General features: G+C 51.4%; 1 protein-coding gene across 1 annotated transcript in view; it reads left to right on the top strand.

Moving 5' to 3' along the window:
* Positions 1-18,149, top strand: part of Nckap5l (NCK associated protein 5 like) — a 39,500-nt gene that overhangs the window by 208 nt on the left and 21,143 nt on the right. The gene's annotated exons all lie outside the window — the stretch shown is intronic.

The following is an 18,149-nucleotide window of genomic DNA, read 5'->3' as shown; positions in this document are numbered from 1 at the left end:
CGCGGGGTGTGGAGTGAAAGGCTCTCGTGGCAGCTTTGGCTTGAAGGAGCAGCGAGGCTTCCGGCCCACATCTCGACGCCTGCCGGTCCCTCCCGCCGTACTCTCCCTGGAGGGGTCCTGTTGTGACTTTGTCCACCCCCACCCCACCCCCTCCCGCCCCCTGCGCCATCCCTCGCGCACACTCGGTGGCCCCGGAAGGGAAACTTTCGGGAGTGGGGGGATGTTCCGGTGGCGGGTCTCCCTCCCTCTTTGAAAGCACTGACCTTGCCCCCACTGCGCATCCCACCCTACCGGTATCCCACGGTCCCGGTACCGTTTAGCCGTGCTGGGTTGCTGGGTTGCGGAGGGAGGGGGCTCTCTCCAAAGCGCAGGCGCAGACTGGAGCCTGGGGCGCCCCTTCGCACTCCTTGCAGTCCCTGTGGCCCGGGGCTGTAGGGCGTGGGGGAGGCGGGGAAAGGCGGAGTGACCGGGTCTTGGGAACAGCCCTGCTGAGGCTCTGAGGGGCTATGGGATGGAGGGAACCCGACCGACAAGGTGCACGTTGAATAGAGGTTGAGCGAAGGAGAGGGTTGGGCTGGAGCGAGGACCCAGCAGCCCCGACTGAAAAGGCTTTTTGGTTTTTGGCTGTGGTGCTAAAAGAATGCAGAGAATTTATTTGTGCCTGACATTCCCTTGGTTTTAGCAAGCCCAGGAAAGCGGCTGTTCGGACCCCAACTCCCTCATCCTGGGCGGAAGGCCCCTCTTGTCTCTCTAGCCCTGGCGCTGTCCCAAGGGCGCAGAAGGCCTTCACCTCATAGGTCTGGTTTTCCAGAGGGCTCAGTCAAACCCACCCAGCCTGCCCAGCAGCTGCTTTTTAAAGACCGGCCTTCCTCAGGAGCCGGAGATCTTACAGGCTTCAGGGCTTCCTTAGCTTTAGAGGCAATCTCTTGCTTTCCCACTCCACGGGCGCTCTCTCTCCCCTTCTCCAGTGGGCCCTTCTGCCTAAACACAATTGTCAGCCAGAGGAAGTGGCTGGAGACAGAGGCCAGGGACCATGACTGGCTTGAGGACCCGCGGGGAAGAAATCCCTAACTATTGTGTGCTTCGGCCTTCGAGGGGAAGTGAGCATTGCACAATTGCTTTGTTGTACACCCTCTTTTATCTTCCTGGACCCCCGCCCCCACCGATCCCCCATATGACCTGAAAGCCTGGCTCTCAGAGTTTTGAGCCCCATCCCCAGTGTGAGATGAGTGGGGTTTCATTCCCCGCATGGATCGTTGGGTTTTGTTCGCAGTGCCTGTGGTCTGTGCCTAAGGTGTCTTTGGCTCTATAGTATTCTCCTGATGGAGACTTTGGGAGAGAGGAAAGGCCTAGACGGGGTGTGGTGGGGGTGGGGGCTGCTGTCCTGGGCTGTAGACAGAGTGATGGACTCCATCACAAGGTGGAGAGCATCTGTGTATACTCTTGAGTTGCTGCCAGAGTGGCCAGAGGCAGGAGCTCTGGGCTCTGTGACCTTGAGCGAGTTATTTTGCTTCTATTGGGCGCAGTTTCCTTCATCTTCAAAACTCAGCTGTAGGACCAGAGAGATCTAAAATTTCCTCCCACTGGGAGGTGACTCAAGATGGGGGTGGGGGGGGGGAAGGTCTTCCAGCAGGGTGCCTCCATTAAGAGAGCTGGAACACTGGATCACAGTTGGTCACGATTCGAATTTTGGATGGGGAGAAACAGAACCTGGTTCTGCCTTGTGAATACTCCTTTTCTGCTGGCCCGGGTGCCTTGGGGGATGAACTCCTCCTGCTGGCTCAGGTTCAGCCCACCCATCAGGGAGAGACATCCTGACTGGGCTAGTCTTTGAGCTGGGTCTTTGGGGAGGGAGGGGTTGAGAGAGGAGGAGGCAGCCCAGGGCTGGCGGGGCAGGCAGATTCCCAGCTGTTAGGACTTGTTTTCCCTGACGGGAGTCAGGGCGCCCAGCACAATCATCCACCCCTCTTGTGGGAAGGGGGCAAGGAGGGCCCCACGGCTAGTGCCTAGCCTACCTGCTGCCTCTACACACTGCACCTCTGTACTCACCCCAGCTCCCAAGCAGCAAGGAGCAGCTGCCACTGGCCTGCTTCCCCCCCCCCCCCCCCAGCCCCAGCTCCTCTCTGAGGTAGGGATTTCTCAGGACTCTGGCGCTCCAGGTTAGGGCTTGCTTCCCAGCCCAAGAGCCAGAAGGCTTCTTTGTTTTCATCCTTGGTCTCCCAGGTGAAGAGGAACACTGTAGGAGAGTGTGGTGGTTAAAAAAGGCCCTGGAATTTCTCCTGCATTGCCGTTCACCCTGTCAGCTCTCTTAGGTCTCCAGGAGCCCTATAGCCACATTTCTGCCACCCTGTGAGTGGAGGTTCAGCAGACAGTTTGCCTGTTAAAGCCTAAGAAACCTCCTCCACTGTTGTGAAGCCCTTGAAATGGATAATGGGAGCTCCCACGGAGGTCAGTTTCCCAGAAAGCAGTTAGTGGTAGAGTTCCTGTCAGAGTGAAGGGCGCAGCTGTTGCTAGGCAGACGCAGCAATCCCATCTTGAGGAATGGCTCTGAGGCTGGCCAGCCCGGGGCCCTGTGATGATGTGCAGACCTGAACTGTGTCTCTCAGAACAGGTGCTCTTTCTCACTCCTGCCTCCCTCTGCCCCCATACCCCACCCCCACCTCTTCCCCAAGTACCATCGCTACCACTGTCTGCTGTCTGCCTTGACAACCCGGTGCCCGAACTTGGTAGGCTCCTCCAGCCTGTCTGGCTGCGCTAATGGACTGATTGGATTTTCTATACTTGGAGTTTGAGGGTTTTTTTTTTTTTTGATTGAACATGCAAATTTATGTAAATCAACCTGAGATCTGCCACCACACCAAAACAATGTAGAGCTTCCACAGGCTAGGAGGAATCTGAGAGAAAATCCAGTCCAAGGCCCACCTTTAAGTTAAAACTGGGGAAACTGAGCTGGGCATAGTGGGCCGCTCCCTTAATCCCAACACTCAGGAGGCAGAGGCAGGTGGATCTCTGTGACTGTGAGGCCAGCCTACGGTTTCTACACAGTGAGTTTCAGGACAGTAGGAACTCGTTGTCTCAACATCCCCCCAACCCCACCCCACCCTTCACCCCCACCTGGATAGCTACTTAGAGCGGTAGCCTAGGGTTCCCCAAGCGCGCTTCTGGTCAGCTTTTTAGCTGGCTGAAGCAAAACTTAGAGTCCCCTAGAACAAAACCTCAAATGCCTTGGACCGTGTGCTGGAGCACCAGAGGACTTGACCATTGGTGGCTTCCGGCCTTGGCCTGTCGGGTTTCCCGGGACATTCGGTTTTATTTCTTCCTAGCGTTGGCACAGTGCCGGGCACACAGTAGGCTGTAAGCGATCCTGCGGAATCTTCTTCTCTGCTACCGTAGTTTGAGCTCTCACGGCTTCCCTCCTTCGATACGAGTGGGAAAGGTCCACTGTGAGTTCCCGCCTGCCTTCTTGTCTATCAGGCTATCCGGGCGTCCTCTGTCGCTTCCCACAGGAGCGAGCACACGAGGCTTGCTGTGGAATGAGCTCACGAGTTGAACACCATGGCTGTCCTGGACTCACTCTGTAGACCAGGCTGGCCTTGAACTCACAGTGATCCACCTGCCTCTGCCTCCCGAGTGCTGGGATTAAAGGCGTGGGCCACCACCGCCCGGCTCCCAAGACAGTTTTTCAGTGACATTTCCCCCTGTTCTGGGGACCGAACCCAGGGCCTTACAAACGCCAGGCCACGAGCTGTAGTTGCGAGTCTCCTCGCTTCTTGACTTGCTTAGATCCCCATGCCCAGCTGCCAGTTGCCCCACTCCTCTTCCTATACTGTCTGGACCACCGAGCCCTCTCCTACCTTGAGCACATTTCAGGGATGCTGCGGGTAGCCGCTGGCCTGCTTCCCTGTTCTCCAGGAGAGTGGGGCAGGGGCTCAAGGACAAAGGGGTGCCCACCTGGTCCTGCCGCAGCCTCGTGGGTGAGCCTGGGACACATATCACCTGTTTCCCAGCCCACCTCTGGAGTGAATGCACCTGCCTTTGGCATCTTCCCAAACCTACAGGGGGTGGAGCTAGCACCTCCAGTTCCCAAGTGCCCAGCAGAGCTCTCAGCACGTGGACCTTGCTTCCACTGGAGCAAGATCCTTCTCCCTGGGCCTCAGTTTCCCAGCAAGGGCTCGTGAATTAATAACACATCACCGTTTGGGGTGTGGCACCCGCTCCGTAATTACCGTTTTTCTCAGCTCTGGGAGTTACTCACATGAAAGAAGTCTGAGGAGGCCCAGGCTGTTATTAAGGTGAGTTGTCATTGCTGTTATTTCTAAAGACCTAGTGGGTGCTTAGAAGAACCTGGTTAGGCACAGTACCCTGCTGAGCCTTGTGCTGCTGTTCCTTGCGCTCTTGGCGTTTGGCAGTACTCAACTAAGCTTTTTACTAAAAAAAAAAAAAAAAAAAATTACAGGGCCAGAGATGCAAACCCTGTAAAGAGCTTAGAAAGCCTTGGTTCCATCTAGAGCACTGGTTTTGTTTTTCAAACAAAACAAAAACAGCTCTTTTGAAAGGAAGGAGAATCTGGTTGGTGTTGCTGTAGTTATTGTTGCCTGCAGGGCCCCAGCAGTAGACGCCCCCCTCCCCACCAGGTCTGCACTTCTCTTCCATCTCAGCCTAAATTTGCTTCTGACCCCTAGGGGCAAGCTGTGAAGGACCCTAGGACACCTGGGGAGTCCTGGGCTCTGTGGGTGGGTGGGGGACAGCTAAGTTTCCAAAGGCAGATTCACTCGACACAAGTTGGGTTGATATGGGAACTGTAATTGGTCCTTTTTGTGCAGAGATCTTTTGAGACACACCCCCTAGAAACTGCCCGCAGGCCATTTCCAGCAGTCATTTGCTGGAGTCCAGCTGACTCAAAAGTCTCCCGTGACCAACCTTCTATCTCTTAGGCCCAAAGTTGTGTGTGGAGGGTAGGTGGGGGTGTCTGCTTTTCTCACCATTGACTAGATGCCGCTGCCTTCCCAAGGTTTGAAACCTGTGGTTTGAATGACCTATTTACAGAGGTCACCTAAGGCCATCAGAAAAGAAAACACACATGTTACATTACCATTCATAAGGACTGGCGAGATGACTCAGCAGTTAAGAGCACTGGCTGCTCTTCCAGAGGTCCTGAGTTCAATTCCCAGCACCCAACATGGTGGCTCACAGTTGATTACAGTAGCAAAACTACAGATATGAAGTAGCAACGAAAATAACTCTTTGGAGCCAGGCGTGGTGGCGCACGCCTTTATCCCAGCACTCGGGAGGCAGAGGCAGGCTGTGAGTTCGAGGCCAGCCTGGTCTACAGAGTGAGTCCAGGATGGCCAAGGCCACACAGAGAAACCCTGTCTCAAACAAACAAACAAACAACAACAAAAACCTCTTTGATGGAGTCATCACAAAGTGAAGAGCTGTATTAAAGAGTTTGGTCTCAGCCTTAGAAAGGTTGAGAACCACTGGTCTAGTTAGAACACAGCTCTTACTTGGTTACAAGAAGCTCTTGACAATTTCTGAGTAGTGGTTGCTGGGCCCACACCACAGATGGGAGTGGGGAGGGGTGTAAAAGCCTCAGGCTGTGGTGCCCCATGGTCAGTGTTCCCCCATACATCGTCTCGCCTACTCCTGGCATGCTTTCTCTACATACCGTACAGGGATAGAGATGGGTACAGCCGGGAGAAGCTTTAGAACATTATTAGCTGTCATGATACTGCAGGCCTGTGATTCCAGCAAGACTGTCTCAAAATGACACCTACTCAGGCAGCTTTTCAGATTGGTTTGTTGTTGTTGTTTTGAAACAAGTGCTCACTCTGTAGCTCAGGCTGGCCCCCTGGAACTCACTATGTAACCCAGAATGGCTTTGAATTTGCACTAATTCTCCAGCCTCCCAAAAAGGGGGGTTACACCTGTAAGCTACTCTCTGTTTGCGTTTATTTTTGGAGTGCCAGTGACTGGACCCAGGGACTTAAGAACACATCCCGCCAGGCGTGGTGGCTCACAACTTTAATCCCAGCACTCGGGAGGCAGAGGCAGGCGGATCTCTGAGTTCGAGGCCAGCTTGGTCTACAAAGGAAGACCAGACCAACCAAGGCTACACAGAGAAACTCTTATCTCAAAAAACAAAAACAAAAAACACCCACATCCCAGACAAGGGCTGTACTCCCCTGCCACATCCACAGACTCCACGTAGCCCTGGCTGTCCTGTAACTCTTGTAGACTATGCTGGCCTCGAACTCAAGAGCTCTGTCTGCCTTTGCCTCCCAAATCCTGGGTTAAAGCCTTGGACCCAACCTCAGATTCCTTCTAACACTTCAAGAGTTATTTTAGGGGCTGGAGAGATGGCTCAGCGGTTAAGAGCACTGACTGCTCTTCCAGAGGGCCTGAGTTCAATTCCCAGCAACCACATGGTGGCCCACAGCCATCTATAATGTGATCTGATGCCCTCTTCTGGCCTGCAGGTGTACATGTAGATGGAGACTGTATATATAATAAACAAAATAAAACCTTAAAAAAAAAAGTTATTTTAGCTAGGCATGGTGACACATGCCATTAATCCTAGCACTCTTGAGTTTGAGGCCAGCTTGGCCTACATAATGGGGTTACAGAGTGAGACCTGTCTCAAAAACTAGATTTTTAAGAGCAGGTGTTACCTAGCTCTATGCTAGGATTATAGCGTGAGAGGTATTGTGCTATACTTGCAGCTTGGAGGTTTTTGTTTCCTTTTTTCTTCTTTTTGTTTGTTTTTGTTTTTCAAGACAGATTTTCTCTGTGTAGCTTTGGCTGTCCTGGAACTTGCTCTGTAGACCAGGCTAGCCTCAGGCTCACAGAGATCTGCCTGCCTCTGCCTCCCCAAATGATGAGATTAAAGGCATGCGCCACCACTGCCCAGCCTAGAGTTTTATTATTCACTTGATTTCCCCCACCCCCCACCCCCCAACACACACACAAAACTGAAAAACCAAAATGGCTTTTAAAAGCCATACAGCGAGAACTACCACTCACGGTCATCCCACTGTCTCAGAGCCACTTACTGTTTTCTCACGTCAGGATCTGGCTGGCTTGTTTTTCTGAGTGTCACACCCTGGTGTGTTAGGCAAACCCTCTACTGCTGAGCAGTATCTCTCCCTTGTTTTTCTTCTTTCTTTCTTTCTTTCCTTCTTTCTTTTCTTTTTTGAGGAAGGACCTCACTGTGTCGCCGGTCTATCCTGACCCGGAACCGTCCCGCCTCAGCTCTCCAAGTGTTAGAATTACAACCACAGACAGTTATTTCTGATGGCTTTGTAGGCTGAGAAGGACAAGATCGGGCTTGTGGGACAGACGTTCTCGAAGACAAAGTCTTCTCTTTGTATCCTCGCGTGCTAGAAAGCACCTAGAGGTTCTTCTAGAAGTTACACAGATGAAAGATGAAAGCAGTCTGAAGAGCCAGGCTGTAATTAGGCCTCTGTGTTTTGTTTCTGTTCTTGTTCAAGACAGATCTCACACTGTATTCCAGGCTGACCTTGAACCTGAACTTTGGTAATATTTCTCTCTCTGCTCCTGAGCGTTGGGATTACGGGCACTGAGCCACCATAGCCAGCTGCTGGCCTCTTTTTTTAAGGGCACTAGTTTCATCCTAGAGGACACCACCCCAACATCATCATCTCTCAGTGACCCCGGCTCCTCATGGCATCACCTTGAAAGTGAGGCTTTCCTGGGGAGTGGTTTCCAGATATTCCAGACATAGCACCCATCTCAGGCCCCCCATGTGCAGCCCCTGCGGGCTTGTCACACACCATATACACGTACTAAATTATGGTACTGTACCCCATAAGTCATTACAAGTCTATGTCAGTTTTAAAGAAGGCATGTTCTGGAAGAGTAAGTCCTCCCGGGGCCTGCCTCAGCTTGGTGTGTGTTCATGTGAGCGGAGGCGCGTGCCGATCTGTGTGGCTGGGCACTGCTGGAGGCAGACGCCAGGCCAAGGGTGGAGATATGCGGCACGAGAGCTAGAGGGCTGCCTTTCACAGCCTGCCTCTGCGCTGCTCTTCTCTCCACTTCCCAAGTGTGGGGACGTCCGAGGCCCTTGAGTTCTTCTGTGTCCAAGGCAGAGACTTCCTCTTCATCTGCCAGGTGGTGGTAATAGTGCCTTCTATCCTTCTCCCTGACCCTGACCTGCACCTTCTGTTTTCCCAACCCTGGGCCCACTGTTCTCCCAAAGCTGAAACCTGCTTTCCCTCCAGCGGCTGACGGGAAGTTTGGGGGGTGTCTGCCTCTCGTTTCCTGTGTAGACAGCACCTCACTTCCTGCACCCCCTCCCCAGAAGAAGACTAACACTCTTGGCTCTGCTGTCCCTTCCTCTCCTCCCCGACTGCTTTCCTGGAAAGCCTTCAGGCCTTGAGAACAGTAGCATCAAAGAAAGCTGCCGAGTCCCCCAAAAAAGGCACCGCGAGTGCCACAGAGGCCACAGCAGCGTCCTCCCGAGGCCAGGAGGCTCTAACCAACCACAGACCTTCCCACCATACCGGCCTTCTGTGCCCTGCTGGCAGAAATGTGGATGAAATATCATTCCCATTTTATAGAGAGTAAAATCAAGGCCAAAGGAGGGTGTGGCCTTTCTCAGCCTCTGCTCGGGTCAGCTCTAGCCAGACTCAGAATCCAGAAATCACACTTCCATTTGTAGGCAGAAGGGAAAGAGCAAAAACTGGGAGCTTGCCAGTGAAATAGACTCTGTCTCCTCTGGGGCTGAGCTGGCTGCTTAGGAGGGGCATCTGGGCTTGACCTGCTGGAGCTGCCTGGGTACAGAAGCCTGGCCAGAGGCTGCTCCCTTTAGAAAGAGACCTAGGTACAGGGCTTGGATCAGTGGGTACTGGGGTCAAGTGTGGGGATCTGGGAAGGTACCTGACTGCATCCCTGGGACTATGGGTGAGCCTGAACAGCCAGCCCAGCAGTCATCCAGGCTCCGTCACTATCTAAGAGAGGTTAGCCATGGCTTGTCCTACCAGTTAGCTCTGCTGTCACCTCCAGGGGCCTCTGCCTCTGACCTTCCTGAAATGCACAGCGCATGTCTCCAGTCACACCCGGTCTCTCCCCACCCTTTTTAATGTGTGTTTGGTGAGTGCCTGTGTGTGTAGGTACATGTTCCTAAGGCAGAAGACACTGGTGGTCTGTCTGTCCTGCTCTGTCCCCTTCCCTTGAGATTGGGGTCTTCCACTGAACCTGAAGCTCACTGCTTCTACCTCGTCTGGCCAGTGAGCTCCTGAGATCCACCTGTCTCTACTCTCTCGATGCTGGGGTTACGAGCAGAGGTGGCCATGTTGTGTGTGTATTGGGTTGCAAACACAGATCCTCGTGAGTGAGCTGCAGCAAACACTCTCCCTCTCCCACCTCAGTCTCTTAGAAAAAATGATGACTCCTGCCCAGGAATGAGAGAAGAGTTAGTGTCTGCCCTGGGTCAGAACGTGGACAATACCAACCTTTGGGTACCCTCAGGTCTAGCTGCACCGAGCCGTTCTGTTTGCACGTGCACCCAACTCTTCCTGCCTCCTTTCTTCTATATGTGGACTTCTGCTGCCTAGGCGAACAAAATCAACAAATAAAATATGTGAGCATTACGGGGTGTGAGATACAGTGCTTTTTGTGGGGTTTGTTGTTTGGTTTGGTTTGAGTTTTGGTGTTTTTGAGATAGAGTTCTCTGTATGTAGCTCTGTGAAGCCGTCCATGGTCAGGTCCTCTGGTGCTCCAGCACGCGGTCCAGGGCAATCGAGGTTTCATTCTAAGGGATTCTAGAAAGCTGAGCAGAGGCAGCGCTTGGGGAACCCTAGGCTAACGCTCTAAGAAGCGATCTAGGTTCAGGAACCGGCTTTCTCTGCTTTAAACACAACAGTTCTCTCTGAATAGGAAACTAAGACAGAATAGCATCGTGTAAACCCAGAGGCCCGAGGCTGGAGCCCCACGGTGGACACTCACTGCTACCAGAGGCCGGAGCCTCACGGTGGACACTCACTGCCACCAGAGGCCCGAGCTGGAGCCCCATGGTGGACACTCACTGCTACCAGAGGCCAGAGGCCAGAGCCCCACGGTGGACACTCACTGCCACCAGAGGCCGGAGCCCCACGATGGACACTCACTGCCACCAGAGGCCAGAGTCCCACGGTGGACACTCACTGCCACCAGAGGCCAGAGGCTGGAGCCCCACAGTGGACACTCACTGCCACCAGAGGCCAGAGTCCCACGATGGACACTCACTGCCACCAGAGGCCAGAGTCCCACGATGGACACTCACTGCCACCAGAGGCCAGAGGCTGGAGCCCCACAGTGGACACTCACTGCCACGTGACTCACTTCCTACCTGATTGTCAGTTTTCCCATTTGTGTGTGTGGTGGGGCTGTTGAGACAGGGTCTCACTATGTAGCCCTGACTGTCCTAAAACTCACTCTGTAGATTCGCCTGCCTCTGCCTCCCAAATGCTGGGATTAAAAGCGTGTGCCACTGCCGCCACCACCACCACCCAGCTTATATTTTTTGTTTTGGTTTGGTTTTTTAAATTTTGTTTTGTTTTGTTTTTCAAGACAGGGTTTCTCTGTGTAGCCCTGGTTGTCCTGGACTCGCTTTGTAGACCATGCTGGCCTCAGACTCACAGTGATCCACCGGCCTCTGCCTCCCAAGTGCTGGGATTAAATGTGTGCACCACCATGCCCTGTTTACATTATATTTTTTGCTGCTTGTGTTTTGCTGTTATAGTTGAACTTAGGGCCTGATGAATGCTAGGTAAGTGTCCAGGGCCTCACCATGTCATCCAGGCTAGCCTTAAACTCAGTCTACAGCTCAGAACGGCCTCGAGCCTCAAATCCTCCTCCCTCTGTCTCCTGAATAGCTGAGGTTACATGTCTGTGCCAGCAGGCCCAGTTCCACATAGTATAGTTTTGTACGCTTTCAGAGCTGCTAAATCAAGCTGATTAGCATAGCCTCCTGTGTGACTGACCCATCCTGACCCTGACCGCCACTGTCCAATCCTCAAACCCTAGCCCCTGGTAACCGCCGTTTTACTCTGAACTCTATGAGGTCCACTGTTTTCAGTGTCACATACAAAGGCGAGCGTGTGGCGGTTACCTCGTGCACCTGACTGACTTTGCGTTTAAGGCGATGTCCTCCAGATTCTTTATGTTGTGACAAGTGACAAGATTTCCTTTGTTTTAAAGACTGACTGGTAATCCAGCATGCTGTGTGTCTTATTTGGCTTATCTTTCACATGTTTACTGATCCTGTATCCTGGCTACTGTGTCTGATGTGCAGTTAACGTGTGTGTGTGACTGATCCTATATCCTGGCTATTGTGTCTGACGTGCAGTTAACGTGTGTGTGTGTGTGTGTGTGTGTGTGTGTGTGTGTGTGTGTGACTGATCCTGTATCCTGGCTATTGTGTCTGACGTGCAGTTAACGTGTGTGTGTGTGTGTGACTGATCCTATATCCTGGCTATTGTGTCTGATGTGCAGATAACGTGTGTGTGTGTGTGTGACTGATCCTGTATCCTGGCTATCGTGTCTGATGTGCAGTTAACACGTATGTGTGTGTGTGTGTGTGTGTGTGTGTGTGTGTGTCTGATCCTATATCCTGGCTATCGTGTCTGACGTGCAGTTAACGTGTGTGTGTGTGTGTGTGTGTGTGTGTGTGTGTGTGTGTGTGTGTGACTGATCCTGTATCCTGGCTATTGTGTCTGATGTGCAGTTAACGTGTGTGTGTGTGTGTGTGTGTGTGTGTGTGTGTGTGTGTGTGTGTAGCTCTTTGGCTTACTGATTGCATGTGCTCTGCCTGTGTGCTCGGTAGAGGGACTGTTGGGCCATGGGTTATTTCCACACCACTTTTCATTTCTCCTAGCCGTACTCCCTCTTCTCCATACGTACAAGTGTTGGCCACCACATGTTTTCTTTCATCTTTTTAATAAAGCTGTGATAATATGGGGGATGATATCTCATTGTAGTTTTGATTTCGACTTCCCTGGTGGGTAGTGACGCTGAGGGAGAACAGTCATCTCAGGCCCTTTGTCCTTCTTTCCCCCGCCACAAGACAAGGGTTTCTCTGTGTAGCCTTGCTTGTCTTGGACTCACTCTGTAGACCAGGCTGGCCTTGAACTCACAGAGATCCACCTGCCTCTGCTTCCCGAGTGCTGGGATTAAAGGGCTGCGCCACCATCACACAGCTGGTTAGATAATCTTAATGTATTACTTTCCAAAATATTAATTGCAAGGAAAATGTATAGGCTTTTGTGTTTATTTTGGTTGTTGTTGTTGCTGCTGCTGTTGTTGTTTAGAAACAGAGTCTCACCATGTAGACCAGGCTGGCCTGGTACTCACCATGTAGACCAGGCTGACCTGGTACTCACCATGTAGACCAGGCTGACCTGGTACTCACCATGTAGACCAGGCTGACCTGGTACTCACCATGTAGACCAGGCTGGCCTGGTACTCACCATGTAGACCAGGCTGACCTGGTACTCACCATGTAGACCAGGCTGGCCTGGTACTCACCATGTAGACCAGGCTGGCCTGGTACTCACCATGTAGACCAGGCTGACCTGGTACTCACCATGTAGACCAGGCTGACCTGGTACTCACCATGTAGACCAGGCTGGCCTGGTACTCACCATGTAGACCAGGCTGGCCTGGTACTCACCATGTAGACCAGGCTGACCTGGTACTCACCATGTAGACCAGGCTGACCTGGTACTCACCATGTAGACCAGGCTGGCCTGGTACTCACCATGTAGACCAGGCTGGCCTGGTACTCACCATGTAGACCAGGCTGGCCTGGTACTCACCATGTAGACCAGGCTGGCCTGGTACTCACCATGTAGACCAGGCTGACCTGGTACTCACCATGTAGACCAGGCTGACCTGGTACTCACCATGTAGACTGGCTGCAAACTCACAGAGATCCACCTGCCTCTGCCTCAGACCCCAGGCTGTGAACCAGGCTTTACATTTTTTAAAATTATTATTATTACTTTTGGTTGCTGAGGATTATATCCAAGTACAAAAGCAGCCATTGTGTGTGCAGCAAAGACACTGCTAGTGACTCCCACGTGGCTGAGAGGTCCAGGTTAAAGCACCCTTGGACCTGAGTGACCAGGGATTGAGAAAGACACTATCTGTGCTGTTCCTCCCCCAGCGTAACCTCAGCATGACCAACAAGGGTGTCAGACGCACCTGTGTAAGGAAGGTAGTCTCCAAATGCTCCAGTTCCCTTCAAAACTGTCCAGTCATGAAAGGTGGGGCAAAATTTAAAGAGCTACCATTTCCTGGTGACTGACAAGCGTGTGAGATTCTGGGGCAGCAATAGAAAAGCACATAGGATGTGAATAAATACTGTGATTTCATCTAAAAATTGTTCTGCTAAAGAAAAATACACAAGTTGTAATGTGCTGCTATATCTTTTATGTACATGCATATACATATGTACATACACACGCATACACACACATGCATACACGCATACGCATATGCAAACACAAACACATACCCACAGAGTAATAGGAGAGGTTGAAAAGCTGAGAAACATCCAGGAACAAAAAAAATCCCCTCAGGAAAGTTAACTGTTCTCCCACAGAATGGAGTGCAATATTTGCAAATTATATGTACTAAGAGGTTTATCTCTAGAACATGTGAAGAATGCTGATGTCTATCTAGAAAACCCAATTTAAAAATGGACAGAGAGCCGGGCGTGGTGGCGTATACATTTAATCCCAACATTCAGGAGGTAGAGGCAGGTGGATCTCTGTGAGTTCGAGGCCAGCCTGGTTTACAAAGTGAGTCCAGGACAGCCAAGATAACATAGAAAAACCCTGTCTCAAAAAAACAAACAAACAAAAAAACAAAAAAGGAAAATGGACAGAGAATCAAATAAACATTTTTCCAAGTGAGACTTTAGAAATCGGATGCCGAGCCTGGTGCAGTGGCGCACGACTATAATCCTAGCACTCGGGGAGGCAGACAGGCTGATGGAGGCCAGCCTGGTCTACAAAGTGAGTCTAGGACAGAAGGCTACACAGAGAAACCTTGTCTCAAGACACAAAACAAAACAAAAGGGGGCGGGTGCTGGAGAGATGGCTCAGTTGTTAAGAGCACTGGCTGATTTTCCAGAGAACCCAGATTTAGTTACCAGCACCCACATGCTGGCTAACAACCACCTGTAACACCAGTTCCAGAGGATTTGACTGCCTCTTCTAACCTCCTTGGGCATTGCACGATATGATATATACACTTAACATGCGGAAAACATCCATATACATAAATAAGAAGAAGCCGGTGTGGTGGCGCACACCTTTAATCCCAGTACTTGGGAGGCAGAGGCAGGCAGATCGCTGTGAGTTCGAGGCCAGCCTGGTCTACAAAGCGAGTCCAGGAAAGTCAAGGCTGCACATAGAAACCCTGTCTCAAAAAAACAGATAGATAGAAAGAAATTAAATCTTGGAGGGGGATGAGTCCTAAATAATGGCCAAGACTGTAAATCACCTGGGAATTATCAAGCAGAACCATGGTGAAGAACTGGTATTTAATCCTAGGATTCAGAAGGCAGAGGCAGGAAGGATCGCTGTGAATTCAAGGCCAGGGTCTTCTGTGGCCATAGGAAGCTCCAGCCAGCGCAGCATGGTGAGACCCAGAGCAGAACAGAGCCACAGGGAGGCACCGCTTCACACTACTGAGAGCCTAGGTCAGAAAACCAAGGAACAAGTCAGGGTTAGGATGTGAAGAAATCGCAGGCTTCATGCTGTGTCTGCATAGAAGGCGGTCTGCTGTCTCCTTGAACAACTAAACCTAGGTTACGTGGCCCAGCAGGTCCACTCCTCATAGGTTCCTAAGAGAATTGAAAACATGCAGCCACACAGAAACCTGCCCATAGGTTATATTATTTATAATAGTCAAAAGGGCCAGGCGGTGCTGGTGCACACCTTTAATCCCAGCACTTGGAAGGTAGAGGCTGGTGGATCTCTGTGAGTTCAAGGCCTGCCTGGTCTACAAAGCGAGTCCACGACAGCCAAGTCTACACAGAGAAACTCTGAGTCAGGGAAAATAAAAGTCAAAAGTGGAGACAGCCCTAGTGTACACCTGTGGGTGAGTGGCTGAACAAAATGTGGGTAAAAGGAATGGGCAACAGTAAGGCTCACAACGCGGGTGAACTCTGAACACACTGTAACAGTGGAAGGAGCCAGTCGCAAGAGGCTGCTTAGTATGTGGTTCCACTCGAACAAAACGTCCAGAGTAGGGGCTGGAGAGATGGCTCAGTGGTTAAGAGTGCTGACTGCTCTTCCAGAGGTCCTGAGTTCAATTCCCAGCAACCACATGGTGGCTCACAACCATTTGTAATGGGATCTGGTGCCCTCTTCTGGTGTGCAGGTGTACATGCAGGCAGAGCACCATATACATAATAATAAATAAATCTTTAAAAAAAAAAAAAAAAAAAAACGTCCAGAGTAAAGAAGCCCATGAAGACAAGACACACAGTGGTTCCCTTGGGCTAGAATGGTGGGAGCTGCTAAGGAGAAAGGCAAGAACGAATGCTCTAAAATCGATGTGATTGGCTACCTTATCTGAACTGTCTATATTTTTTGTAATTTGTAGATGTTCTTCGAGGCGAGGTCTCAAGTATGGCAAGTTGGCCTTCAGCATGAGAGTCTCTTGCCTGTGCCCTGTGAGCCTGCTGAGGCAGTGTGCTAATCCCCCGCCACATCCCCACTTCCTGTCCCCGTGCCCAGCACTTTAAATGGGTGGATTGTATGGGATGGGGATTCTACTACAAAGGTTGGGAAAGTGAGTGCAGGAAGAAGGCAGCGAGGACTGGGTGGTGTAGGTTGGATTTACTGCTGGTGCCACTGAGGGCAGGAGCAAGGCAGAGGTGAGGATGCAGCCTCTGTGCGCTTGTTTTGGTTTTATTCTTTAGGGTTCCCCCCCCACCCTGAGACAGGGTCTCTCTGTGTAGCCCTGGCTGTCTTGGACTTGCTTTGTAGATCAGCCTGGCCCCAAGTGCTGGGATTAAAGGCGTGTGCCACCACGCCCAGCCGTTGTTTTGTTTTGTTTTTTTGTTTTTAACTTTTTTTGATTTCTTGTGAATTTCACATCCTGCAGCCCAATCCTACTCATCTCCCGGTCCCATCATTTCCACCCTGGCAAGCTCCTCTCTAAAAGAAAAAAAAAGGAAAAAGCCATCTCTCTGGGGAAGCTGCTGTGTGTCACACAGAGCACCCTTTGGCCCAAACAGCCTTACTTTCAGATGTTCATTGCAATAGATCACCGGCTTCTGCTATCCTCACCCTCCCCCATCAATACTGGATCCTCACCTCAAATCCCCTCAGATCTCCTGTTGTTGCGCTGTGTGGTGGAGATGGTGCAGCAAGCTGAAGGACAGGCCCTTTCACCCACTGTGGCCTCTTTGTGTGCTCCAGCAGTTCATGGATGAGGTAGATGTTGGGGTGGGCCAACTCAAAGCGCTGGATCTGGGCCTGGGTGGAAGCCGAGTTGGTCAGCCCACTGGCTCTTCAGTGGCAGAGCCACCAGGGCCAGCTCCCCTCAGTTCAGTTCCCAGCAACCACATGGTGGCTCACTCTGTACTGGGGTCTGATGCCCTCTTCTGGAACACAGATGTACATGCAGCTAGAGCATTCATATACATAAAGTAAAAATAGACAAATAAAATAAAAAGTGAGTAGGAAATGCCTTCAGAAGGTAGATACTGAAAACAGACAGGAAGGTATCAGTCAAGGCGGAACTGGCCTTGTCAGGGATGGGCAGCTCTAATGGGTAATGAGTCCAGGGAGGGATTCCTTTTGTTGCTTTGAGGCAGAGTCTCACATGTAGCCCTGGCTGGTCTGGAACTCAGTGCAGATCGACCCTCCTGCTATGCGTCTGGAGCACTGGGATTAAAGATGTGTGCTGCCATGCCTGGTGAAAAGTTTCTTGTAAGGCTACAAAAATGTCCTGTCAGGTTAGAGGGGATCCCTGCTGCTGAGGAAACGGGACGGGCAGCTGACAGAAGTTTGAGACGAGGAGAGAAGAATCTCAAGAGTGAGAGAGCGGAGCCGGGTGTGGTGGCGCACGCCTTTAACCCCAGCACTCGGGAGGCAGAGGCAGGCCAATCGCTGTGAGTTCGAGGCCAGCCTGGTCTACAAAGTGAGTCCAGGACAGCCAGGGCTACACAGAGAAACCCTGTCTCAAAAAACCAAAACAAAACAAAAAAAAAAAGAGTGAGAGAGTGGTTCCAGCTGGAGGCCTTGACGCATAGCTTGGGGCCCACAGCACGGCTACAGGGACCCCTTTGGTTGGGGCAGAGAAAGTAAGAAAGGTAAACAAAAGCTGGGGACAGGAGTGAGTATCTGTCCTTTCCTGTCCCTCTCCCATTCCCTGCGGGAAGGACACTGCTCAGGATATTCCCGCCAGCGGACCTGGGGTCTCCAGCCACGAGCTACAGGGGCTTTTCAAAACTGGGTTCAGTCTGGGCTTGGCTTGTGCATCCCTGGAATCTCACAGCTAGGGAGGTGGGAAGGTAGGAGGGACAGGAATTCAGGCCAGCTCAGCTACTGCAGACACTAAAGACATGTAGAGAGAGAGATAGGAGATGGATGGATGGATGATTGTTAGATAGACAGGTGATGCATGGATAGACGACAGATAGGTGGATGGATGGATAGATAGGTAGATAATAGACAGTGGGTGGATAGATAGACAGATGGGTAGGTAGAGCTTACTTTCTCGGTTGGATTAGCTGCCTTCCCCACCTGTAGGGAATGGCGACAGTGACAAACTGAACTTCCCTCAGTCCTGGCGAGCTCTGTTCTGGACAGGTGATCCTCAGGCTGTGCAGTAACCGGGATGGTAGAGTGCCCATCCCTTGATCCTTTGATCCCCAGTACTGCAAAAGCAAAGCAAAGCAAAACAAAACAAAACCCAAAAAACAAAACAAAACCCAAAAAACAAACAAAAAAACCAAGCTTGATTCTCAAGCGTTTTGGTGTGTGATGTAGTTTGCTCTTAGGGCTGTGACAAGATAGAAACGCGATAGGCAGGAAGCAGTGGGAAGGACCCTCTCTGCCTTCCTGTGCCGTGCTAGAAGTGAGAGTTGTAAAAGTCCACTTCATTCACCTAAAAATAAGCTCAATGGG

The sequence above is a fragment of the Acomys russatus genome, chromosome 17 (assembly GCF_903995435.1).
Source record: "Acomys russatus chromosome 17, mAcoRus1.1, whole genome shotgun sequence".
Classification (NCBI taxonomy): Eukaryota; Metazoa; Chordata; class Mammalia; order Rodentia; family Muridae; genus Acomys; species Acomys russatus.
The sequence above is the reverse complement of the archived record's forward strand: the minus strand, read 5'-3'. Positions and strand labels throughout refer to the sequence as shown.